Raw genomic sequence first — 26888 nt, 5'->3', positions numbered from 1 at the left:
TATTTTGACTAACAATCCTGCTCGCAGGTAAGTTGGCTTATACATGGCCTATCAAAGCCTGTCCATAGAATGTCATAATGGCCCGCTGTACATTTTTAAGATTTATGTGAGTCGGTTGCTAAACAAAGTTATTCAAAATTAAATAATAGAAATATACAGTTAAATGAATTATATTAAAAAGAAAATAAATAGTCATTACTTTTTTTTAATAGACCTTTATTGTAGTATAATTGCTTCACAATACTGTGTTAGTTTCTGTTGTACACTAAAGTGAATCAGCCATATGCATACACATGTCCCCATATCCCCTCCCTCTTGAGCCTTCCTCCCATCCTCCCTATCCCACCCCTCTAGGTCATTGCAAAGCACCCAGCGGATCTCCCTGTGCTATGCTGCTAATTCCCACCAGCCAACTATTTTACATTCGGTAGTGTATATATGTCGATGCTAATCTCACTTCGCCCCAGCTTCCCCTTCTCACCCTGTGTCCTCAAGTCCATTCTCTATGTCTGCGTCTTTATTCCTGCCCTGCATCTAGGTTCATCAGTGCCATTTTTTTTTTAAGATTCCATATATATGCGTTAGCATATATTTGTTTTTCTCTTTCTGACTTACTTCACTTTGTATGACAGACTCTAGGTCCATCCACCTCACTACAAATAACTCAATTTCGTTTCTTTTTATGGCTGAGTAATATTCCATTGTATATATGTGCCACATCTTCTTTATCCATTCATCTGTCGATGGAAAGTTAGGTTGCTTCTGTGTCCTGGCTATTGTAAATAGTGCTGCAGTGAACATTGTGGGACAGCTGGGAAGCTGTCCAGTTTTCCCAGCACCACTTATTGAAGAGACTGTCTTTTCTTTTTGAATTATGGTTTTCTCCGTGTATATGCCCAGTAGTGGGATTGCTGGGTTGTATGGTAGTTCTATTTTTAGTTTTTTAAGGAACCTCCATACTGTTCTCCATAGTGGTTGTATCAATTTATATTCCCACCAACAGTGCAGGAGGGTTCCCTTTTCACCACACCCCTTCCAGCATTTATTGTTTCTAAATTTTTTGATAATGGCCATTCTGACTGGCGTGAGGTGATGCCTCCTTGTAGTTTTGATTTGCATTTCTCTAATAATTAGTGATATTGAGCATCTTTTCATGTGCCTCTTGGCCATCTGTATGTCTTCCTTGGTGAAATATCTATTAGATATTCTGCCCATTTTTTAATTGGGTTGTTTCTTTTTTTTGATATTGAGCTCCATGAGCTGTTTGTATATTTTGGAGATTAATACTTTGTTGTTTCATTTGCAAATATTTTATCCCATTCTGAGGGTTCTTTTTGTCTTGTTTATGTTTTCCTTTGCTGTGCAAAAGCTTTTAAGTTTAATTAAGTCCCATTTGTTTATTTTTGTTTTTATTTCTGTTACTGTAGGAGGTGGGCCAAAAAAGATCTTGCTGTGGTTTATGTCAAAGAGTGTTTTTCCTGTTTTCCTCTAAGAGTTTTATAGTCTCTGGTTTTACATTTAGGTCTTTAATCCATTTGGAGTTTATTTTTGTGCATGGTGTTAGGGAGTGTTCTAATTTCATTCTTTTACATGTACCTGTCCAGTTTTCCCAGCACCACTTATTGAAGAGGCTGTCTTTTCTCCATTTTATGTTCTTGCCTCCTTTGTTGTAAATTAGGTGCCCATATGTGCATGGGTCTATCTCTAGGCATTCTATCCTGTACCATTGATCTATATTTCTGTTTTGGTTCCAGTACCATACTGTCTTGATTACTGTAGCTTTGTGTATAGTTGAAAGTTGGGGAGCCTGATTCCTCCAACTTTGTTTTTCTTTCTCTAGATTGCTTTGACTATTCAGGGTCTTTCGTGTTTCCATACGAATTGTACAATTTTTTGTTCTAATTCTGTGAAGAATGCCATTGGTAATTTGATAGGGATTGCACTGAATCTGCAGATTGCTTTGGGTAGTTTACTCATTTTCACAAAATTTATTCTTCCAATCTAAGAACATGGTACACTTCTCCATCTGTTTATGTCATCTTTACTTTTTTCATCAGTTGTTTAGATTTCTGAGTACAAGTCTTTCACCTCCTTAGGCAGGTTTATTCCTAGATACTTTATTCTTTTTTTTGCGATGGTAAATGGGATTGTTTCCTTTATTTTTCTTTCTGATTTTTCGTTGTTGTTGTATAGGCATGCCAGAGATTTCTGTGCATTAATTTTGTACCCTGGAAACTTACCAAATTCATTGATTAGTTCTAGTAGTTTTCTGGTGGCATCTTTAGGATTTTCTATGTATAGTATCATGTCATCTGCAAACAGAGACAGTTTTACTTCTTCTTTTCCAATTTGTATTCCTTTTATTTCTTTTTCTTTTCTGATTGCCGTGGCTAGAACTTCCAAAACTATGTTGAACAAGAGTGGTGAGAGTGGACATCCTTGTCTTGTTCCTGATCTTAGGGGAAATGCTTTCAGCTTTTCACCATTGAGTATGATGCTTGCTGTGGGTTTGTCATTATGGCCTTTATTATGTTGAGGTAGGTTCCCTGTATGCCCACTTTCTGGAGAGTTTTTATCATAAATGGTTTTTGAATGTTGTCTAAAGCTTTTTCTGTATCTATTGAGATGATCATATGATTTTTATTCTTTAGTTTGTTAATGTGGTGTATCACATTGATTGATTTGCATATATTGAAGAATCCTTGTATCCCTGGGGGAAATCCCACTTGATCATGGTGTATGATCCTTTCAATGTGGTGTTGGATTCTGTTTGCTAGTATTTTGTTCAGAATTTTTGCATCTATGTTCATCAGTGATATTGGTCTATAATTTTATTTTTTTGTGTTATGTTTTTGTGGATTTGGTATCAGGGTGATGGTGGCTTCATAGAATGAATTTGGAAGTGTTTCTCCCTCTGCAGTTTTTTGGAACAGTTTGAGAAGGATCAGTGTTAGCTCTTCTCTAAATGTTTGATAGAATTCGCCTGTAAAGACATCTGGTCCTGGACTTTTGTTTGTTGGAAGATTTTTAATTACAGTTTCAATTTCATTAGTTGTGATAAGTCTGTTTGTTCATTAGTTATGATAAGTCTGTTCTTGTGTTTCCCGCCTAGAGAAGTTTCCTTAGCATTTCTTGTAAAGCTGGTTTGGTGGTTCTGAATTCTCTTAGCTTTTGCTTGTCTGAAAAACTTTGGATTTCTCCGTTGAATCTGAATGAGTTCTTTGCTGGGTAGAGTAATCTTGGTTGCAGGTTTTTCTCTTTCATCACTTTTAAGTATATCCTGCCACTCCTTTCTGGCCTGTAGAGTTTCTGCTGAAAAATCAGCTGATGACCTTATGGAGATTCCTTTGTATATTATTTTTTGTTTTTCCTTTGCTGCCTTTAATATTTTTTCTTTGAATTTAATTTTCGTTAGTTTGATTAATATGTGTCTTGCTGTGTTTTTCCTAGGGTTTATTCTGTATGGGACTCTCTGTGCTTCCTGGACTTGGATGATTATTTCCTTTCCCATGTTAGGGCAGTTTTTGGCTATAATCTCATCAAATATTTTCTCAGACCCTTTTTTTTTCTCTTCTTCTTCTGGGACCCCTATAATTCGAATGTTCATGCATTTAGTATTGTTCCAGAGGTCTCCGAGATTGTCTTCAATTCTTTTCATTCTTTTTCCTTTATTCTGCTCCTTGGCAGTTATTTCCACCATTTTGTCTTCCAGCTCACTTATTTGTTTTTCTGCCTCAGTTATTCAGTTATTGATTCCTTCTAGTGTATTTTTCATTTCAGTTATTGTGTTGTTCATCTCTGTTTGTTTGTTCTTTATCAAACATTTCTGAGATTCTAGATCATCTTTACTGTTATTACTCTGAATTCTTTTTCAGGTAGGTTGCCTATTTCCTCTTCATTTATTTGGTCTTGTAGGTTTTTACCTTGCTTCTTCATCTGAGACATATTTTTTTGCCATCTCATTTTTTTTTTTTTATGAGTGGGATTTTGTTCCGTTCTTACTGGTTGTTTGGCCTGAGGCTTCCAACACTGGAGTTTGCAGGCTGCTGGGTAGAGCTGGATCTTGGTGCTGAGATGAGGACCTCCATGAGACCTCACTCCTATGAATATTCCCTAGTGTCTGAGATTCTCTGTTAGTCCAGTGGTTTGGACTCAGAGCTCCCACCACAGGAACTATGATCCGACCCCCAGCTTGTGAACCAAGATCCCGCAAGCTGCATGAGGTGACAGTTTACTTTTGGGTTCCTCCCATCTCCTTGGGCATCAGCATCCCCCACCAGTAGCCAGCAGGCACCCTAGTTGTGGGGAAAGATAACTCGGTATCTTCCAACACTGCCATCATGACTCTGCCCCCCCAAAACTCATTACTTTTTAAAAATACATTTCAGTATTTCCTATGATCTTGAAGTAATAATTGTATCTGTGTATTGGAAATATTATGTAGTGATGTGCTAATTCCTATGCACCTCTTCCTAACTTTGCATTTAGTGAGCAGTTTTATATCTAAAAATAACCATGGTAGGATTATTTACATCATGGAAATAATCAAATCTATAAATGAAAAAATTTTCCCCTGGGGATCTGGTTGTTAAACACTTACCACCATACCACTGTTCATCCAAAAAATAGCAGTATGAAGTGTACCACCGTGTGTTCTTACCAGCTCAAATTGGAGTTATCACTACCCCAACCTGTCCACAGAAATTAGAAGCTCAAGTGCTCCACCCATTTACTAGTAACATCAGCAATCTAGAAGAATCTCTAATGCCCACCCTACCACATACTCTGAGTTTTCTGGCACAGTGGTTCTCAATCCTGGCTGCATACTGGAATCAACTAAAGAGCTTAAAAAACTTTCTAGTGCCTGGGTCTAACTCTGAACATTTGAATCATATCATCTACCAATAAGAACTGGGTATCCATGTTTTAAGAAATGTGTATTCCTAAGGTAATTGTAGTTGTGCAGCCAAGGCTGAGAAAGTGCTTCAGAACTTACAAGTAATGTTGGCATTGCTGTAGTGAATCATCCTCTGTTGCTAGGAGAGTGCATATTTCACATCCCACAAAATAAGCATGGGGGAGAAGCAGGTGGCTGTTAGAAAGTAGACTAGAAGCCATGCTTTAAAAACAGTGATAAGTCTAGCAGATGGATCCAAAAAAATATTGCTGCGATTTATATCAAAGAGTGTTCTGCCTATGTTTTCCTCTAGGAGTTTTATAGTATCCAGCCTTACATTTAGGTCTTTAATCCATTCTGAGTTTATTTTTGTATATGCTGTTAGAGAACATTCTAATTTCATTCTTTTACATGTAGCTGTCCAGTTTCCCAGCACTATTTGTTAAAGAGACTGTCTTTTCTCCATTTTATATTCTTGCCTCCTTTACCATAGATTAATTGACCATAAGTGCATGGATTTATTTCTCGGCTTTCTATCCTGTTCCATTTATCTATGTCTGTTTTTCTGCCAGTGACATACTGTTGTGATGACAATAGCTTTGTAGTATAATCTGAAGTCAGGGAGCCTGAAGTACAAGCCAAATAAGCAAATGGAACCTAATTAAAGCAAACGAAACCATAAACAAAACAAAAAGACAGTCTACAGAATGGAAGAAAATATTTGCAAACAATGCAACAGACAAGGGATTAATTTCCAAAACATACAAACACACACAGCTCAATATCAAAAAAACAAACAATCCAATCAAAAAATGAGCAGAATATCTAAATAGACATTTCTCCAAAGAAGACATCCTGATGGCCAACAGGTGCATGAAAAAATTTTCAATATCGCTAATTATTAGAGAAATGCAAATCAAAACTACAATGAGGTATCAATTCACACCAGTCAGAATGGCCATCATCAAAAAGTCTACAAATAATAATAAGTGCTGGAAAGAGTGTGGAGAAAAAAGAACCCTCCTACACTGTTAGGGGGAAGGTAAATCGGGGCAACCACTGTGGAGAACAGTATGGAGGTTCCTTAAAAAACTAAAAATAGAACTACCGTACAACCCAGCAATCCCACTACTGGGCATATACCCTGAGAAAACCATAATTCAAAAAGAGTCATGTACCAAAATGTTCATTGCAGCTCTATTTACAATAGCCAGGACATGGAAGCAACCAAACTGTTCACTGACAGATGAATGGATAAAGAAGATGCGGCACATATATACAATGGAATATTACTCAGCCATAAAAAGCAACGAAATTGAGTTATTTGTAGTGAGGTGGATGGACCTAGAGTCTGTCATACAGAGTGAAGTAAGTCAGAAAGAGAAAAACAAATACCGTATGCTAACACATAAGTATGGAATCTAAAAAAAAAAAAAAGGTTCTGAAGAACCTAGGAGCAGGAGAGGAACAAAGACGCAGACATCGAGAATGGACTTGAGGATACGGGAGGGGGAAGGGTAAGCTGTGACAAAGTGAGAGAGTGGCATGGACATAGATACACTACCAAACGTAAAATAGATAGCTAGTGGGAAACAGCCGCATAGCAGAGGGAGATCAGCTTGGTGCTTTGTGACCACCTAGAGGGGTGGGATAAGGAGGGTGGGAGGGAGGGAGATTCAAGAGGGAAGAGATATGGGGACACATGTATATGTATAACTGATTTACTTTGTTATAAAGCAGAAACTAACACAGCATTGTAAAACAATTATACTCTAATAAAAATGTTAAAAAAAAAAACTAACTAAAAATATAGTTGGCATATGAACCAGCAATCCCATTCCTGGGCTTATATCTGGAGAAAACTTTAATGCAAAAAGATACATACATCCCAATATTCATAGCAACACTATTTAAAATAGCCAAGACATGGAAGCAACCTAAGTGTCCATCAACAGATGAATGCATAAAGATGATGTTTTAATATATATATATATGTATTATATATACAGAGGACTATATATTATATATACAGAGGACTCTGTATTATATATACAGAGGACTATACTCAATATCTTATAATAACCTATAACAGAAAATAATCTAAAAAAGAATATATATATATGTATAACTGAATCACTTTGCTATACACCTGAAATTAGCACAACATTGTAAATCAACTATATTTCAATAAAAATAAAAAAATAAAATTTTTACCTCTAGGAGGTATCACATTAAAAAATAAATAAATAAATAAAAATAGTGGTAAAACCAGGGTTTTCTGCTGACTGTAGCATCAACTTCTTCTTCCCCAGCCAGGAATAATACTGTTTCACAACAGCTCTTTCTTCAGTTAGTGCCCACTGATGCCTCCCTAGGTTGCAGAATAAGTTAGTGCACCTGGGTCACACCATAGAGAATAACCATTTATCCTTGGAAGCCACACACAATAACCATCTCTATGCTGCTTGTAAAGGCTCTTACCATCCAATGCCCCCTCAAGCTCAACTTGATTGACTCCTTTTCTGTGTGCTCATGACATGTCCTCCACCCCTCTTATAGTCTATGTTTATCATGTTGAGTCAGGGTCAACTTTTGTGTATTTTTCCTGTTACATTGTGAGTTCCCTAAGAAAGAGCACTGTGTACTCTCAATCCTGGCATTACCAGAACCTGGAATAGTGCTTTGACATATATCTGGCATCCAATAAATGTGTGTTAAATTGAATCAAATTGAATTGATATTCCCATAGGTAGAGAGTTTCAGTGTTTGGCACATCGTAGGCACAATTAGTTTTCAAATTAGTATTTTGAGTATAATTACTTATATTTTTAACCACATTATCTAAGCTGGAAAAGAATCATTGTAGACACTAGCCTGCTTTAATGAGATAGGGGCAATTCAGGCTACAGAAATTACCTAATGGATTTTGCTGATATCATTAGGGGCTGGCAATTCCATTTCACAATTATATGATGCTTAGAGGAGAGTTGAATAAATACAGGGAATCATAACATTAGGATGCATAAGAAAATAAGCCAACTAAAAATCTGATACAGAAATGTATGTAATGAAGTTTTTAAAAAGAAGGTAATACATTGAGAATCAAACCAAAGAAATGAAAAGCTCACTTCCATTTAGTAACACAATTCAGTGTTCCACAATAGACTGGCTACCAAAGTACTTTGGGGTTAAGGGTAGGTAACCCTTAGAATGACTTAGCAATATAATAGTGTAATATAAGTTCATTGCAGAAGGTGAAAGTAGAATCTAGGGAAGAGGATGTAATTCTAACAGTATATTAAGATGCTAGGTAGTATACAAAAAATAAGGACTAAAGGCTAATATATTTGAGCCGTAGGTGTTGATCTCTCCAAGGTTTAAGAAGCTTTTCAGTGGAAGTAAAAGAAAAAAAAAGCGTAATCAATATACTGCTTGAATATCTGGGCCAATCCTAACTCAAGTGTTGAAAATAATTTATAGGAAATGAGGTGAGCTACGGCCAGAATGCCACAGAATATTGCTACTCTTCATTCTCTAAATTTTAAGTCATGTGCTTCCCCAGAATTTGTTGGAAGTCCAATAGATCTAAATAACATCAACATAATATTTGCTGAAGTGGAAAATTCTAAAATGCCTGCTACTGTTCTCAGGATTTTCTCTATGCTTTAATCCTGGAATGAACGGGAATGAACAGAGGCTCCTACCTATGCTGAATCCTCAGCCTAGACATGTTTTTCTGAGTTCTGTAACTTTTTTTTATAACACCTTTATTGGAGTATAATTGCTTTACAATGGTGTGTTAGTTTCTGCTTTATAACAAAGTGAATTAGCTATACATATACACACATCCTCATATCTCTTCCCTCTTGTGTCTCCCACCCTCCCACCCTCCCTATCCCACCCCTCTAGGTGGTCACAAAGCACCGAGCTGATCTCCCTGTGCTATGCAGCTGCTTCCCACTAGCTATCTATTTTACATTTGGTAGTGTATCTATGTCCATGCCACTCTCTCACTTTGTCCCAGCTTACCCTTCACCCTCCCCATGTCCTCAAGTCCATTCTCTCGTAGGTCTGTGTATTTATTCCTGTCCTGCCCCTAGGTTCTTCATGACCACTTTTTTTTTTTTAGATTCCATATGTATGTGCTAGCATACGGTATTTGTTTTTCTCTTTCTGACTTACTTCACTCTGTATGATAGACTCTAGGTCCATCCACCTCACTACAAATAACTCAATTTCATTTCTGTTTTATGGCTGAGTAATATTCCATTGTATATATGTGCCACATCTTCTTTATCCATTCATCTGTCGCTGGACAGTTTGGTTGCTTCCATGTCCTGGCTATTGTAAATAGAGCTGCAATGAACATTGTGGTACATGTGAGTCCTGTAACTTGATGGATGCATCATCCTGGGCAAGTTTTAAAACTCTCTAAATGTCAGCTTTCTTATATGAAAAAGAATGATGATAATTTCTTATACTGTGGTTATCAATGGACACCTGATATCTTAGTTTGAATATCAAATAAGCCTAACAGTCTGGTATGTAGTAGATGCTTCACGTACATCTGATCTTTCTCCCTTCCTTGTATGTTAGATTCCTGAGGGAACTGCATTAAGATTGGGGTTTACTATTAAAACTCAACGTTTATAAAGGTCCTGCTCTCAACTGTTCAAGCTGACCCTGCTCCCACATTTTCTATGCATCTTAGGGCTGAACTGTGTTTTGTTACATCTCTGCTTATACTTATCTTTTGGGAATGATGGAGTGACTCTTAGGAAAATGCTCTCATTTTGTTAAATTTTCTTTCTGAGTGATTTGAGGGTGCTAGTAAAAATTTAAACTGGGTCACAGTATTTTCAATTTGGGGGTCCCATAACTCGCAGCTAAGTTAAAACAAGAAATCCTCTAGTTTCTATTTTTCTTTCTCTCTAGGTCTGTATCTTGCTACTAAACTTGTGATGCTTTGTAGAAAGCAGACTGACACAAGAACAATAAAGACTCGCCAACTGCTGCACAATTTGACATTGGGAGTATGATTCTCATTTGGACTAGTGACCCAGAAGTGACAGTTTTGTGTATGCAAAGAACTTTTTGTGTATCATCAAACACAAAATAAAATAACACTAAAGGTATGGATTCTTCTGTGTTTTTGTTTTGTTTTTATTATTTGTTTTGTTTTATTTATTCAGTAATTATCACTGAATTACTTTACTTGAGATATAAAATTCTTAACATTTATAAAAATTCAGTTAGTTCACTTATGCCATTATGTTTAATCAGCTCTCCTTTTATTAACAATTTTTATCAATTTTAAATAAATTTTAAATGAAAAATTAATGATAAATTAATTAGAATTAATTATTCTCATGGGCAAGGTTTCTGACAGATTCCTGAGCAAAAAAGAACAGTGTGAGATTCATCTCACTTGACTTGGCAGCATGAAAAATATATTAATGGAAAGAACACTCAATTTAGATGAAGAAGACCTTGGTTCTTCTGCCTCCACAATTACTGTCTGTGTGGTATTGGTCAAGCCATTAACACTTTTTAGAAACTGCCATGTTAATTTCAGCCCTGTCTACCTCACATGATTTTTTATAAATATCAAAATATGATTTATGTGAACACACTTTAAATTGCAATTTTGTGTAAAATTTAAATAACTATTTTTCTGATTGTTTCCAGGCATAGACTCAAATTACATTTGTTATTGTGTATTTTAACAATCGAATTTTTATTTCACAAATGGAAATCCAACTGGATATCTGCAGAGCATGATGGACACATGGGCTTATTTGGTAGATTTATTAGATTTATCTGTATAAATGTACTCTTCATAGGTGTCTTTTGCACCATGCATTGAAAAAGAAGAGACTGTGAAATGTTATATAACACATAACCAACATTTCATGTCTGTTGATTTATTTTTCCTTTCTATTATTTATTTAACATTTACCTCTATTATGTGTATATCCAATATTAATGGTGGAAATATATATGTCCACCGGAGTTAATGGGATGGTACTAGGAAAAAACTAAATCCTTCAAATATCATACACTATTAGTACTACTACAGTACTACTAACAGTAAGACACAGTCACAAAATAATTTTATAGCATACAAGGTACTTGACTTTGGTCTTTGTAATCACTCTAAATGGAGAAGTTGATAGAGAAGTTATATCAATTACCTAGGGTCAATCAGTCAATTATTTGATAGGCATAGATTGTTTTTAGTTGTTTTAGATTAGTAAAATCTCAAATATTCATTTATTCCTCTATTGTAGACATCAAATCTTAACTTGATAAAAAAATCAGCCAATATACTGTACCACTAACTACTGGTGAACAACTTTCACAGAAAGGATGAGTTATTCATAAACAGTAGTATCCCATCTTTTCAAGTCACATGTAGTACTTTGAAACTCACTGAGTTTCTCAATAAAAATGTATTGAGAACCTAGCAATTTGCTAGCTTCTTGGGAGGGCTTAAAGATAAGCTATCTCCAAATAATATAATTTAGCTGATTCAAAACAAGAAATATATTGAAACTGATCAACTCAAGGTGGCATAAGCTAAGTACCAAAATAAATGTTTCAGACAAAAATGTCACAGTATGGTATAGATGGAAGTCTGCATTCTTCTTCTGTCAGGCACATGAAAGAAGATATTCTTGTACATGTTTCTATCTAGGAGTATGGCTAGATTTTTTAACAGATTATGTCATGCATAAAATATATAGAAGTTCCAAAAAACCACCTCTAATTCACCTCTCTTTTTCTCTCTCCCATGATTCTCTGTATACAAATACATTGGGATTCCATCATTGGAAACCACTGCCTTAGGTATCTAGTCAGGTAGAATGAAAGGTTTGGGAAGATTTAATGAAGTAGAAAGGATTTATATTGTATAGGATTTAGGTGAATTGGAAACAGTGATGAGACATTTTGCATACAAGTTCAGTTTTTATAAAATTATATGAATAGTGAGGGTAAGTGCTAACTTGCCCAGTATTGATTTCTTATAGGATGACCTCCCAGCGGGATAGAGATGGCCTCATAAAGTGAAGAATCTTTTGTGAGTTGAAAACAGCTCATGGAAAATATACAAGTAAGTATGTAAGGCAGTCAACTTGGTGAAATACTGAGGGATCAGATCAGTGCTAGAAACCACTCAGATGCCATGCCAGATAGCCACAACCACAAAGCTTGGACTGAAGACTTAGATCAAGCCAGACAAGGGATTGTTTACCCCAGCCATGAATGATGCGTTGGCAGAATAGTTATGAAAGTATTGAATTGTCATGAGAAGATTCCTCCCTAGCTCCTGATTACATCAGGGAGGTGATTCTTCCCTTATATTGTAAATTATAAGACTCTGACACTTAGCCCAGCTGAATCACTGTATGTTGCCATAGAGAGCAATAGGTAATAGGAAACAATGCACCTGCTCCTATCTCCCTGAGTTTTCTCCCAATAAACACTGTTCTAGGACTGTTGTTGGTATTGCCTACAACACCAACATTGTTTAACCAGTAGTGATAAAATGGCACACTTCAAGAATGGATGGGAAATCCATTTTAGAGCAGCGACTTCCTGTTTGATTGGAGAGAGAGAAAAGTTCATGTATAAAGTGGTGCAGTAAGTCATTGTTTATTATGAATTTAGGCTGCAGATTCATATAAGAATGCTTGTTATGAACTGTCATGGTTGAACCTCTCACACACACTTTATTCAACACCAAATTTTAAGACGTGTAATTTTACTTTCAGTTGTAGTATTGGGGGTGAGAGGTATATGATGGGATTCCACTTTATAAGAGGTGTCATTTTGAGGTTACTAAGTAATGTGTGCCCTGGCCTTTTTCTTCTCCTTCCTATAACTTTTGATGTATAAAAATTGAAACTGCAGTTCCCTAGAATATAGTGAGATATATGTATATATTGACATACAGATATGTCTATATAGATATATATATTCTCATCTGTAGCTTTATCCCTCATTGGGGTTTTAATTTAAAATGTATTTTGCATTTAAAAATTTTATTTGGTTAATTTTGCAAATCTGCTTAATAAAATTGTATAGTTTCTTATTTTCTGCTTATACTTTCAAGTTTGTATTCTATTTCCCTAAATAGTAGTAAGCATAAGTTTAAAAAATATTTGTCTTCGTTGGTTAGCAGACAGTAGTCCATGCCAAAAGATCCTTGATCCTTGGTCCTACCCAAAATGTCCATGAGCATATTTGGTCCATGCCAAATGGTTTGGGACAGGACCAAATATCAAGGACTTTTGACATAGACCACATGTGTTATGAATGTTTTGGACAGGACTAAATACCCTTCAAGGCTTTGTTGTCTCTGTAGGTCTAATTATGTTGCGTTGGTTGAGAAGTGGCTAGTTCTTGCTCATGATGAGTAATTTTCTTGGCGCTAAAAGATTTTGACTACAAGCTACTCAATTTTATTAGAAAATTATTTGGTGAAATTCTTTGTGGCCTAGGATTATAATGGGTTTATCTAGAGAGGATTTGTTTTGCTTTTCCCAGGTATTTTGGACATATCCAACCAGGGACCATATTAAAGTATATTAACACTTTGAAGGATTTGAGAATTCACAAATGTATGAATTTGGATTGCAAACCGATATAAGAACTTGCTCTCAGAGGTAGGTCTTTTCCACCATTGCTTTCCTCAACAACAAAGCATATATACTCTATATCTTTTAATTTCTTACTTATAAGTAAAAATGACAAACAAGGCTGAAAACAAAGACACGTGATGCGTGGTAAGTAGTCAACTCATCCGTATTGGCACTGGTCATTTGGATTTATAAAATTTATGGACTATTTGCCCAATGCAGCAAGTCAGGTGAATTTAGGTAAGATAATTTTTTCTGTATTTTACTTTGGCCAAACACCAGAGAAACTGAGGTAAAATTACAGGATCTAAGAATGAATAGGTTTGCTGGGAAACAAATCATAAAATACCTGAATTGTCAAGTTAGAAATTATAGATATTATTGAATTGGTTATGGAATATCATTAAAGCTTGTATAGTTTTTTGTTTCAGTATTGGAGTAAAATAAGGGCTCTTCCTAAGATTATTCTACCAACAATGGATTGAAATGTTTTAATTATTTATGAAAATCTGTAGACAAGTAGATCAGTAGAGTTCTATCATGGTAAATTGAGTGAGAAAGAAAGAGTTTGAACAAACGTAGTGGTACTGAGAACAAATAGGAAGGGCCAGTCTTAGAATCATTGCAGGATTTGAATGAAAAGCACTTAGCAAATTATAATATCTGAAAAGGGTAGAGTTAGAGATAAATAGCATCTATCATCAATAACAAATTATGGCTTTAATTGCTGTGTCACTCATACCATTAAAACCTCTTTATTATCAACTCATCAAGATTAAAGGCAACTAGAAAAGACTAAGTGATAACAGATTAACAGTCATTTTAAAGAAATTAATTACTTCTAAAAGGCTTGGATCTCTTTTCTGTTTTCCAATGCCATATATATATATATATATATATATATATATATATTTCAGCATGAATATAAATACAATCTTTTAATTTGATGCTTATTTATTTTACTTAATCACTAATTTGTTAGTAAATACTAAATATATATAAACATCATGAAACACAGCGTAGGGACCTGTATGTTGAAAAATCTAGTCAAAACAAATTTCCTCAATTGCATTTTTAAAATTTTGAATTATTATTATGATTCCTTCCACTTCCACTTAACCTGCAAAGATAAGATTTGGACATACCAAAGATTAGAACTTCTTACAGGCTGAAGAGAGAAGAAAAAAAAAAAAACCCATAAAATTTCTCCTTACTTAGTAAAACAGCTGCTGCTCCTGACTGCTTCAGTTTATGGTTGAATAAAAATTAAATACATGGTACCCTGAGGAAAATTTTTCAATTACATCAAATGAATAAAGCATGATGCCAGAATAAACTTTCAACCACACCGATGCATGGACAAAATAAATTATTTATATTATTTTATTGTTTTCCATCTGTATTTTAAGACAGAGCCCACATTTCAGCAATATAAGAAGCTGAACATTTTTAATACCAACTATTAATTATGTGATAATCAAGCTAGTCATAAGTAGCAATGCCCATGTATCCTTAATATGAGTGGAAGTAACAGATTGACTATATATGCCCTTGTGCCTTTGTTTTCTCTTTTGTATTTAACTACCATATGGCTTGTGACAACCCAGGAAAAGTGGAGTGATTATTCTTACTAACCTTAAAGAGAGTAATACTTAGTAAATGTGAGTCAGATATATTTAATATTTGCATGTTATATGAAATTTGTTTTGGTCTTATAAAAGAACTCTTCTTTGCTCTACAACTTCAGCCTAACTCTGGGTTTGCCTCTTATTTCTAAATGTATAATTCTGTCTTATTTCAACAAATTCAGTCTAGCAGTTGTATGCCCTAATACTTTTGGTAAAATTACAGTTACTGTCATTTTAAGTACAGTGTGTCTTGGTGTGTTCCTCTTTGGGTTCATTCTGTATGGGATTCTCTGTGCTTCCTGGACTTGGGTGACTATTTTCTTTCCCAGGTTAGGGAAGTTTTCAGCTGTTATGTTTTCAAATATATCATGATAGATACATATGTAATTTATTATATTATTCAATCAAATCAGTAATTCAAAGAAATATTTTCAATATTTTAATAATTCTAGAAAAAGAGGTCATTTAAACCTTGCATTCTAGATAATTCATTATTTCAGTCAATTTAAAATTAATATCATAAGATTTGTCACTAAATAATATATAGTCATCTTATATAAAACAAATGGTCAGGAGTGGGATTAGCTGTTCATGTACCTCCTACAAATGCATTTTTCTCACCTCTGCCACAGTCCTGAAGCCACTGATTTAATGCCTCCATAACTCCAATTCTGGCATCAACCATCCTCCACATGCCACTCCTGATACCACATATATCACGTAATAAGGTGATAAATATGGTGTGTGTTGACTTGATAGTCATAGGAACTCTGAGTTTAGGTCTTATCAACACTGGCTGTAAGTCGGGATTATATGTACACTGTCTGAAAAATTATCCAAAATTGTAAAATAAGGCAAAAAGTGGGTGATAGGTCCTTTCAATGTTATACTAGGGCAAAGAGCACTGAAAATTATTTAGGAGCATGTACTTAATTTGATTCACCATTTACCATTGATGTAAGTTTAACATGTCTGATAATTTAAAGTTAGCTTGTAGATATTTGTCCAGTAGAGATATAAATAATTTCTGTTCTATGGAACACATAACCGTAAAGATTTTTGTTTCACAGCCTTCGTGGACAGTAACCAATTTTGTAACCTACTCAGTGAACTTACCATCCTATAAATAGCCTAGCTTCTCAGCTACTCTTTGAGTCAGTCATACTGTCATTTTACTGAAACTCTCATGAATTGAGTTAAATAATATTTTAACATTTCTTTCCCTACATTTGCCTGAGAATCATTAGGTTAAGCTATTTGAAAGATGTTGTTTAAGAATAGCTTTTGATATATGTGGATATCTCAGCCATATTGCAGGCTTCCCTGTTTGGAGACTAGTACACCAGAGTCCATAGATTCTCCAGGAAAATATTAAGGAAAACTCAGCAACATGATGAAGTCTATGTAGGTTGTGTTCTGTGTTCTACCAGTACCTGGTTGATGCCTCAGCCTTGTTAAAGGCTCCATGTAGTATGACTTTCTTCATCTTCAAGACCCATCCAATGATTGCTTCCTCTGAGTCTTCTCTTATGCCCAGCATCCTGCAACTCAGAAAGAATTTGTTTCCTTCCTCTTGCAATATGATCTTTTATTCACATTTCTATTGTATTGTAAATTTAGTTCCTGTGTCACTTTCATTAAACTATCATCACTTCAGCAGAGATTCTGTCTTAGTCATTTCTGTTTAGTTGTCTCCTAACTCACTGGCAAGAAGAGAGTGCGTACACAATGAAAGTGTACTAACACAGTAACTCAAGAATGAATGAAAAATGAAAGAATAAGTTAACAATGGGAAGGAAATTATCATATTAGCACTAAGGCAAATAAGTCAACTTGATAAAAAGAGAGTAGAGAGTTGTGTTGAAAGGGAGTACAATGGAAAACAGTAAGACAATGATTGGCCAAATCAGGAATGACTTTGCGAATAGGATTATTAAAATTTTTCAGTTAGAATAACTTACTTCAGTATCATCTTTATATCAGTACTAACTGCTTTGAATTTGTGAAGATATAAAATCTTTTATCTAAATAAATTGTTTAATGGTCTAAAACTTTACCCAAATCAACATACTGTATACAGTTCTGCTGTTTAAATTATCTACAAACTTTAAAGCATGTGCAATTAAACAGCAAATGTGTTCCTCACTACCTTCTGAGATTAAGAAAATAATTTTTAGCTGCACTACAGTTTGGATTGTATAAAGAATTTCATTTCTCAATTTAACTCCTAATATAGAATAAAATGTCCTTTTTTTTCATCCCTCTCTTGAGGGAATATTTCAGATTCACTGAAGAACTAGAAGATAAAAGAAATAGACAAACTTTTTGTAGAGTTTTTTCAAAGGGAAATTTATTTTTGAAAGTATGAAGTTTTTTTAAAGTTCATGTGAATTGCATTCCCTTTCTGTGTCAGAGTCCTGATCTGCTCCTCTGTTGTGCCTTCCTTTTTTTCCCAGTCCTTTGTGCTTTCCTTTCATCTTTTGCCTTGTTAAGTTGTATCTTCTGTGCAGGATTAGACCTGAAGGTTTTAATGGTTTTTTTCAGTTTTTCTTAAATCAAGTGTGGTTGCAATCAGGTACCTGTTTGGAGAGGTAAGGAGCAAAAGAAAGGAGTAAAGGGAAGGCCATGCTGGGAAGAAAGACCAAAACAGGAACAGAGAGAAGGTAAAGCTCTGCTAGCAATTAACACAGCATGTCCTTTTCACTTCAGGATCTAGAGAAATATTTGATGAAATAAAGGAAATGACTCATAAGCTACCTCTGAACTACTTTTTATTAATCTACTTTTTTTTGCATGAAAATGTCTCATTTAATGGGATGACTACATTTAGAGATTTGAACTCTGCTTTAGAAGTAATAATGACCTAGCCCAAAACTTTTAGAAATATACTGGAAAGGAACAAAACAAAACAAAATTCTGGAAAATTCAATGGTGAGCTCCAATTAGATTAATCTTTAAATAAAAGTTCATTCCTCTAAACTGTTATAATGGACAAATAACTAAATATTAGTATTCCACATTGAATGTGCATCTTCATTTTCCTACTCCCGCTTATATACAGTAACCCTAAACTGTTTGATTTAATTTAGTCCTTTTTTATTTGTTTAATGAGAGAGGGAAGAAATGCATCTTTGCTTTGTTTGCAAAATTCAGCTGCTGACACATCAACCTTCCTTGTTTTCTTAAATTTCTGATTGGTAGACTAGATTGCAACAATTCCTCAATCCTCCTCTTCAGAAGCAGGAAATTTAGTTATTCATTAAAGACAGGAATCTGATCCTGGTATCACCTTGATAATCAAATGCACTCTGGGAGGTCTATTAGAAATAGATTTCAGTTGGCTGATTAGGATAATATTGAGACAGGAAATTTTAAAATGCTATACTTAGAAATGGGTCAGGAGAAAAAAAGGAAATATATTTCTATATTGAAAGAAACAAAAGAATCTTAATCAAGAGTTGTTTTCCCTGCTCCTCCCTGAATAATAATTTGGGAACTTCACCAGCAATCAAATCTATTTGATTCTTTTTTTTTTTCAACTTTTGTATCTATATTGTAAACCTAACTCTGAAAAGCTTGTGAAAACTACTATTATAGAAAACAATGTAACTAAATCTGTAAACTGTGATGCTAGAGAACAAGCACGAAAATAGAGGAAGCATGGTGGTTAGAAAGTTAGTATGTTGTCTAGAATCTGCCTTTTCTTCTCTCTGCCTTAGAAGCGAGTTGCTACCAATTGTTAAGTTGAACTGCTTAGATAGTATTTGTGTTTCAATTAGCCCTGTTAGTTCTATTCTTCATTATTATAGATATAGCAGAACCTTTGAATAGGTTTATTAAAACATTTGGATCCTCCAGTTGCAAGCTGAAGTTTCATGATATGGGATGGCTTGTGATGGTCCTGAGACAAACTTAATCTTATCCACTGGGGGCTGGCTTGTGCAAATGAGTGTGTGGTGAGCAATCCTAGCTTACTGTCCAGCATCTGTGGCTCAGTGTGGCATCATTTTATTCTACTTCTTCTGTGTGCAGTCACATGTGTAGTGATAAAATCTTGTGGTTTTATGAGAAAAGGGACTCCTAAAAGAAACCAGTCACTTTTTCTGTATTTAAAAGTGAAGAAATCTTACGGGGGAAAAAAAAAAGAATTGTTTTAATTTAGGTAAGAGGAATTATGGAAAAATGAAAAGTAGAATATTGAATTTCCTTTTGTTCTGATATGGAAATGATAAACATTCTGTAAATTTTATATCAAACAAAAGAGAGAGGGAGAGAGGGAAAGAGAACAATATTTGTAAAACTGCCTTTTACTTCAAACAACACAAATATTTCAGTCTGGTGAAAAAATGAACTGTTGAAATTTGAAAAGCAGCAAAAATGGTTTCATGAGATTTATAAATAATTTTACTTTATGTTTATAGAATATTTAATTATCTCAAAGGATCACTTAATATTTTCAGTTAAGCTTTATGTCATAGAGGATGTAGTATAATTTTTAAATAGTCAGTAGATTTGGGACTTTATTCAGTAATATAGCTTTTATGCATGCTAAGTATTTACTATATTTCTATATGCACGCATGTATTTTAGTTGGAGTTAATATATGTTAACCATAGATATTTTCCCTAAGATTTGAAAACCTATATAGCTGATAGTTCCCTCCTCTGTCAGTTTTTTCAGAGTTTCTGATTTTCATTTATTTGCTTCATTATGTTAGCAGCTTTCTCTATCTTTTATTGTGAGTCCCTGTACTTGCTAATAATAATACTTTTGTATTGCTTGATTGAGATATACCCAATGAAAATTCCACAATAAATTCAGCAATTTTAAAATAAACTTGCATTTTTATCACAAATGCAGATACATTGACAAACAGTATATTGTTCAATAGTGTATTAAGCAAAGGCTAACTTTGATCAATTTACAAAGCCATGTGCTCCTTCTAATAGTTGTTTAGGCCCCCCAGATATTCGTTGCCTTGGAAAATAAATCTGTCATACTAGTTCTGTCATTTGATTAACAGAATTGGTTGGCAATTTCATGTTATTTTGCCTGCATTCTAGTGAGGCACGTCTCCCACTGAGGAGGAGTTATAAGTTGGTGAAAACCTGCATTAAGAGCTCTAATGCCTATTACACCATGAACTTATGGAAAGCTGTGAGAGTAGCAGGTGAGAGGGGCTGGTATACCTTTAAGCCACATTCTCAAAGATGGGCACAGTGGTCAATGTGAAAGTACTTTTACCCATCATGCCATTAACCATGAAACTTGGTTGAGCAGATTAAATCCTCTCCACAAATTTCTTGCTGCCACAGAAATGGTTAGTTAACCTGTGGGCCATCAACATTTGATGTGGACCCTGCTCACATTCCCTCCAGGATTTTTATATTGTAATATTATTTCTGTTCCAAAAGCCCTTGAGTATTTTTTTCTGCTCCAAGCTATCTTCAAGTGGATAAATATCCCAAGATTTTTCTCCACAGGTTTATAACATAATATTTACTTATATTCATGAACATAAAGGAAAAATCTTGAACTAAATGTACACTTTTTCCAAATGCAATTACAAAACTTTAGAATCCCTGAAGATAATCTTGTATAATCTTATGTAACAACACCATGAGCATACTGATACAAATTATTGCATTGCTAGCCACACGCATAAAGACTGCGAGTGTGTGCTCATGTGTGTATTTGTACTCATTTTTACCTACCTATAATAATACTTCAGTAATTGCTGAATAAGATGCCACAGTAAAATTATGTGCTTTTAAATAATCAACAAAATTACAAGAACTTCTTAGCAGTCCACAGCTTACCAGAATATTTAACACTGCTTATTCAGCCATTAATTTTTGGTAACTAAGTTGAATCAGTTTGTCTGTAGTGTACTTTACAAAACGCAAGAATGGGTCAAGTATAAGAATGAGAGTATTGACAAAACAAGAATGGCAAATGTTGACAATTTAAAAAATTATTGAAAGTATTTGGGGACTCATATGCTTTGGGTTATACTTTTAAATTTCCAAAATAAAAATTTTTCTCATCAACCAATTCTATACGATTTTAGGTTATAATAATCTGTTTTGAAAGACATCAAGGCATCATGGAGAAAATGTCTTCCCTTTTGTTTTTATTACTGAACAGACCTGTATAAAGTAAGACATTCAACAACACTTAAGCTTGAACTAATAAACAAAAATGAAAGTATTCTAGGAGAGTGTAAAGGAGATGGTAGAAGCTAAGGAATGATTGCAGGAAGCAAAGAGAAGTCCAAGGATCAAGTCCAGAGAAACATAAACATTTTGAGATCAAGGAGAAAAGAGACACCAGCGAAAAAGATTGAGAGATAGCGGCCTGAAAGAAAAGTAGGTTTACTGGAAGCCAAAAGAAAAATGTGTTTAAGGAGGAGAGAGTGACCAATTGTGTTAAATGCTGCCGGAAAGTCATTTAAGATAAGAGTTGAGAATTGAGCTCTGAATGTAGCAATATAGAGGATTTGGCTGAGCTTTCTAACAAAAGTGTCAGTGGAGAAGTAAGAAATCTTGATTTGAATCAGTTTTAATAGATAATGAATATTTCGATTTTGTAGTGGAAAGAGGGGAAATTGTTAAAGCAGTAAATAGGAGACAGATGACGCTGTCTTGGGCACTAGTAGAGGAGCTGACCTTAGTGAGTACAGAGATAGGGCATTCATAGTAACAGAACAGAAGATAGAGAGTATGGGCACAGTTGAAAGTAAGTGGGTAGAAGTGGTGGTGCAAGTTCATAAAAGTCCTCTGCCACAGGTTTCTATTTTTCTAGTGAAATTATTATTTGATTATATTCTTTATTATTTATAAAGTTATGTTTTTAGAAAGCTTTTCATGTAACAAAGTTTTCAAATTTGTTACCATAAAATTGTTTTGAATTTTCTTATAACTGTTTACTTTTTTGTTTTTGTTACTGTATCACCTTTCTAACTCTGTGTGTGTGTGTGTGTGTGTGTGTGTATACACAGATACACATATATACATTCTCACTTTTTATGTTTATTACCCTATTTGAAGCTACTTATCAGAGACATTTCAAAATTAGCCAGAAGAACATGATTTTAAATCAAATGTTTTAGATTCACCAGGTTCCTGACATTTCATACATATCCATAAAGCAGATATTAACAGACATGTTTGCATTTTTGTCCCTTTGACTCTACACTCCTGAAAGACAGCTGATCTCCAGCTAGACATAAAAGTTGAAATTAGAAGTTGAACAGTATGTTAGATGTCCCAAAATTTCCTAGATCTTTCTCTGTAAAGCAGGTCTTATTTCAAAAATTCACCATTCACCACCCTCACTTTTGGGAATTTTAATTCTTCAGGGTTTTTATTTTGAGAAACAGCCCTATTCAGTAATATGCTGAAAAAAACCCCACAAACCTTAACCTAAGAATTGTCCTCTGTGAATAAATCACAGAAACTCCTTTACTCTCATCTTTCTCCTTGTTACTTTTTTCCCATCTACTTACCTATCTAGCACTCACTTCCACACTGCAGTTGGTAAGAGGGTTATAGGCGCTTCTCCTGGTCAGTCAGTGCCTTGGAAGCCATCACTAAGAAGTCCTTGCTATAAAATAGGAAGCCAGCCTATAATTAACATGCATTATCAATATCTATGTGCCTTTGCCCTTCACCCTGGAGTCTAATTCACAACACAGTAGGAATGATCATTTCTGGGCTTCACATCACAAATAAAGGGGGACTGAATCATATCCCACTATAAGCTCTTTGTTGGCTCCATGAATATTATTTCTTTACATGTATTGGAAAAGGCAAGACCAAACTTCATACTTGGAAACAGTCATCTACAGAACCAGCCAGAAGGCCCAGGGCAAATCTATATGATTTCTTGACCGAAAAAAAAAAGCACAACCTAAAAGTTGCGATGCTTTATTTGGGGACCTTACTGAGAACTGCAGTCTGGGAGACAGCCTCTCAGATAGCTCTGAGGAATAGTTACAGAGCGGTAAGGAAGGCGCCAGGATATATAGGAGTTTTTGCTAAAGAAAACACCCAAATATGTAGTCGAACATTGAAAGATTACTGTTAAATCACAAAAAAACCCCAGACATTTCAGGTTAAAGATTTTAGTGCTTTTCTATGTATGGGAACATGCAGGAGTCTGGGCTCAGTTAAATTATTCCTTTATATACATCTTTAACTACCTATGGCCAGTATACTGTTTTTTTCCATCCCGAATTCCCCTCAGAGAGCACCATAGGGTCGGCTGCAGTGGCTGATGATGGCAGGCAACATTTTTTTGTCCCCAGATTAAACACACACACACACACACACACACACACACACACACCATTTCAACTATGATTTTGCTGACATTCAATTCTCTTTAAGATTTAAATAGCATCAGGAGCGACAGAGTTTTCCTTAGAATAATGGACCTATAGGTCTAGAGTCCTACGGAAAAATGTTCAAAATAAACCTGACAACTATAAATAATTAACCATGAGTATCTTAATTTTGTCAAGGTTTAAAAATAGTGTTTGAATATTATTAGATTGTTCCTTCAATTGTAATTCATTTTTCTGTTGACTCTCTGGGCTTCCCCTTCACAATGGAGCTTTGAAATGGAAAGGTGCTTGCATGCCAGCATATTTGCCCAGCTGTGCTGTAGTTGTCTTAAATGAGAGCTGATAGAAGAAAAACAAACAATAAGAGACTTAGTCCTCAACCCAGACACTGCAGATGAGACCAGCCAAAGCAGAAATGACATTGAGAGTAAAAACATAACCCATTCCATCCCTACTGGATGAGTAGGCCATTTGTGTTTAAAGTGAGATATTCTATCACAAACTATATCGAGGCTGACTCTGGTGGCCCCAGGTTAAGGCCTAAAATAAAATTTAGAGAGAATTTCAAATTATCACAATTTTAATTCCTTCTATGGTCTAGGTTATTTTTATGTTTACTATTTTTATCTTTTATTCTTTAAAAGGAAAAAATAATAGAGGCTTTCTTTAGATAAAAAATCTAGATAAAAATATTCTTTTTTATAATGATTTTTAAAATTGAAATCTATTTAGTTTACAGTGCTGTGTTAGTTTCAGGTATACAGCAAAGTGATTCAATTTTATATATATATATATATATATATATATTCTAAATAAATAAATATATATATATTCTTTTCCATTATAGGTTTTTACAAGATATTGAACATAGCTTCCTGTGCTATACAGTGGGTCCTTATTTACCTATTTTATATAAAGTAGTATGTATATGTTAATCCCAAACTCCTAATTTATCTCTCCCCCTCCCCCTGCTATTCCCTTGGTAACCATAAATTTGTTTTCTATGTCTATGAGTCTATTTCTGTTTGTAAATAAGTTCTTTTGTATCATTTTTTTAGATTCCACATATAAGGGATATCATATGATACTTGTCTTTCTCTGTCTGATTTACTTTACTTAATACGATAATCTCTAGGTTCATCCACGTTGCTGCAAATGGCATTATTTCATTCATTTTTTATAGCTGAGTAGTATTCCATTGTATATATATAACACATCTTCTCCATCCATTCATCTGTCACTGAACAATTTGGTTGCTTCCATGTCTTGGCTATTGTAAATAGTGCGGCTGTGAACATCGGGTTGCATGTATCTTTTCGAATTTGAGTTTTCTCCAAATATATGCCCAGGAGTGAGATTGCAGAATCATATGGTAGCTCTATTTTTAGTTGTTTTTTTTTTTTTTTTTTTTTTTGCGGTACGCGGGCCTCTCACTGTTGTGGCCTCTCCCGTTGCGGAGCACAGGCTCCGGATGCTCAGGCTCAGCGGCCGTGGCTCACGGGCCTAGCCGCTCCGCGGCATGTGGGATCTTCCCGGACCGGGGCACGAACCCGTGTCCCCTGCATCGGCAGGTGGACTCTCAACTACTGCGCCACCAGGAAAGCCCTATTTTTAGTTTTTTAAGGGACCTCTATACTGTTCTCCATTGTGGCTGTACCAATTTACATTCCCACAAACAGTGTAGAGGGTTCCTATTTCTCCATGCCCTCTGCAGCATTTATTATTTATAGACTTTTTGATGATGGCCAGTCTGACCGGTGTGAGGTGATACCTCATTGTAGTTTTGATTTGCATTTCTCTAAAAATTGAGCAATATTCAGCATCTTTTCATGTGCCTGTTGGTCATCTGTATGTCTTCTTTGGAGAAATATCTATTTAGTTCTTCTGCCCAAATGTTATTCTTTAGTTGTTAGAATTATTACAAACATTATATTAAATATGATAGTAAAATAGCTGAGCTTTCTCAAAGGACATGTTTGCAAAAGGTGTGGTCATTTTGTATAGGACATACAATTCAAATAACTGCCCACCTGACACCTCATAACACCCTTTAAGTGTTAGCTTTCTCTAATACTGCATATTAGAATCACCTTGAGAATTTAGAAACAAAATAAGACAAAAAATCCTAGACCAGATTTTGATTTATTTGGTCTACCACGGAGCTTAGACATTAGTATTTTTAAACCTCCTCCCCCCCACACAGATGGCTCTGATGTGCAGCATGAATTTGTAGAAAGAGTCTCTTTTTAATCCATCCATATCTCAGCTGCTCTCCATAATGCTCTAAACTGTTGGGCCTCTGCTTTTTTAGTTGCTGGATATTGTCTTAAATTTCAAGATTACCACTTGTAAATGCCAGGCTTTCCTCAGCACCATGGTGATGTGCAGAAGGACCACTTCATCCATCCTTTTGTTTCCAAAAAGGAAGTGGGATTATTTGGAATTTCTAAAGGGAATTACAATGTAAAACAAAAAGAGTATAATCTGTTCCTAGAAAGTAAAAGGATGCATAAACTATTCAGAGAGGATATATTTATGGATAAGTGTGAATTTCAAACTTTGCTTTCATGCGGTGAGTCTATCCCCCTTTTCTATTAGAGACTAGCCCTTTTCAAATATCTGGAGCATAAATACTATCTGTTCCATTTTGATATTTAAATTCCCATCGTTAGTTTCTTCCTGGGATCCATTCTCCTACTTCTGCCCAAGCATTCCATAGGATGCAATATTCTTCAGAACTGTTATATCCCATAATTAAATAGCTCCTGAATATAACCACAAGTGACGACAATAGTTAGAAACAGGATTAGCTGAGTAACAGAGACCCAAAATATAATTGCTTAAATAGTATCATAGTTTATTTCTTTCTCCTATAAATATATGAATATATGACAACTACAGGGTCTCTGGGACCCAAACTACGTGTAGATTTCTATTTTCTGTGTTTAGCGTATAGCCTTTAATGCATGGTCCACAATGAAATTCTTGTCATTATATTCAGCAGGATGGAAGAAAAGAATACTTTCTGTCTAATGGCACTTCTGCTTGCACTCAGTTTTCATGTATTTGATTACATGGCCACATCACAGCAAGGAAAGTTGGGAAATACAGTCTTTATTGCAAGTAATAAGATGTCCAGACCAAACAAAACAAGAATTCTTTGAGGAAGAGAATCAGCAGCTAGGGGTCTTTGCTCCAGAGAATTCAGCATAGCAATCTAAAGTAGGATTTGAAATTAAGGTAAGCAAAAGACTTTAGAATAGATTTTGATGCTGTAAAATCAGTCTCTTTCAAGGCATCTCCAAACTGTGAGCTGAAAGAATATATGGAAGATAGGGTGTATGCCACTCAGGGTCCTCCTTCAGGACCCAGGA

General features: G+C 35.0%; 1 long non-coding RNA gene across 1 annotated transcript in view; it reads left to right on the top strand.

Annotated features, from left to right (window-relative positions):
* The window catches only part of LOC137224924 (uncharacterized), a 649859-nt gene that overhangs the window by 252913 nt on the left and 370058 nt on the right, over nucleotides 1–26888 (top strand). The window contains exons 3-5 of the long non-coding RNA XR_010943572.1: nucleotides 9833–10029; nucleotides 11929–12011; nucleotides 13448–13566. This is a non-coding gene — a long non-coding RNA (uncharacterized lncRNA). The remainder of the gene's footprint in view (nucleotides 1–9832; nucleotides 10030–11928; nucleotides 12012–13447; nucleotides 13567–26888) is intronic.

Source organism: Pseudorca crassidens, chromosome 5 (assembly GCF_039906515.1).
Source record: "Pseudorca crassidens isolate mPseCra1 chromosome 5, mPseCra1.hap1, whole genome shotgun sequence".
NCBI classification, from domain to species: domain Eukaryota; kingdom Metazoa; phylum Chordata; class Mammalia; order Artiodactyla; family Delphinidae; genus Pseudorca; species Pseudorca crassidens.
This window is presented reverse-complemented; position numbering and strand designations above follow the sequence as displayed.